The 1,339-nt window shown below is 52.4% G+C and overlaps 1 protein-coding gene across 1 annotated transcript in view; it reads right to left on the minus strand.

Moving 5' to 3' along the window:
- Nucleotides 1–932, minus strand: part of LOC102675267 (serine/threonine-protein kinase meng-po) — a 19,593-nt gene extending 18,661 nt beyond the window's left edge. Inside the window, exon 1 of the mRNA XM_006612713.2 lies at nucleotides 915–932. The gene's annotated coding sequence lies outside the window, so the exon portion shown is untranslated. The remainder of the gene's footprint in view (nucleotides 1–914) is intronic.
- Nucleotides 933–1,339: the final 407 nt, after the last annotated feature.

Genomic DNA, 1,339 nt, shown 5'->3' on the forward strand with positions numbered 1-1,339 from the left:
GAGGGGAGGAGTAGCAAAAAGCTCCGTCGCCGCTCGTCGAGTTCGTGCGATAAAAGCTCTCCGAGATAGGGAAAGTTACGAACGTGTCGTCGCATCGACTCGAAAACTATGACCGTCCTCCCCCTCTCTCTCTCTCTCTCTCTCTGTTCGATTAAAACGATTCAACGCCTCTCCTTTCCCCTTTCGCCCTGTCCTTTGCCCTCCGATTTACTCGATCGAGGAAGAGAGAGGAAGGGGAAAAAATAGCTTGGGACGAAAAGCGCGTGGACGCGATGCGATTTCGCACGGGTGGACGATCGGTCTACTTGCCGACGTAAATTGGCCCGGATTAATCGTAGTAAGGAAACAAGCGGATAGTTTGTGGACGGTAAGCCGGCTTCAACAGGATGGATGGATGAATGGATGGATGGTTGGATGGATGGATGGATGGATGGATGGATGGATGGATGGACAGATATATGGATGGATGTGGGANNNAGAGATAGAGAAGGAGGGAACGCGAAAGGGTGGTCACTCGAAGCAACCGAACCTCGCAAAACGTTTGGTTGCCGTTTCCATCGATTTAGAACCGAACGAGCGAACGAACGAGCGAACAAGCGAGCGAGCGAGCGAGCGAGCGAGCAAACGAGCGTGCGGCTTCACCGAGCATAAGGAGCGACTCGCACGGTAGCGTGGCCCAGCCTTCGGCAAATGCATGCCCTGTAAATTGCCTGGCATTTAATTACCATGAGTAGGCAGACCCTGCACGCTAAAGCCAAGAGCACTCTCTCACTTTCCCCTCCTTTCTCTCTTCGCTCTTTCTCCTCTTCTCTCGGCTCTCTCTTCCCTTCCCCTCCTCCTTCCGCATGCCGTTTTCACCCTCCTATCTCTCTTCGCCCGCCCTTCACCTTTCGCGAGCTTTACCAACCTCTGACCCTCCTCCTCTTCCTCCTCCTTCTCCTCCTTCTCCATCTCTCCATCTGCCTTAGGCTTACAGCCTACAACGCGTGTTACCAAGTACCGCTAAATTAAACACCTGCTTCAGTCAAACGGTACGTACCTCTACTCACCGCTACGACCTACAAACTACACGGCTCAAAGCTCGCCCCTTGCCCCAACCCTCTTTCTACCAACGTTTGCCGCTTCTAATTGGACGATACCACGTCTCTTTCTTTCTTTCTCTCCCCTTTTTCCTCTTGTCTTTTTCTCTTCTTCTTCTTCCTCCGCCTCTTCCTCTTCGCTTTCCTTCCCATCCCCACGCGATTACGATCGGACGAAAAGCATACGATTCTGGAAAAGAATCGAAAAATCGTTTCGGCCGTTTCCTTCCTATCGCTCCTTGCCTCGGGCCTCTTTCTAC

Source organism: Apis dorsata, unplaced genomic scaffold (genome assembly GCF_000469605.1).
Source record: "Apis dorsata unplaced genomic scaffold, Apis dorsata 1.3 scaffold_118, whole genome shotgun sequence".
NCBI classification, from domain to species: Eukaryota; Metazoa; Arthropoda; class Insecta; order Hymenoptera; family Apidae; genus Apis; species Apis dorsata.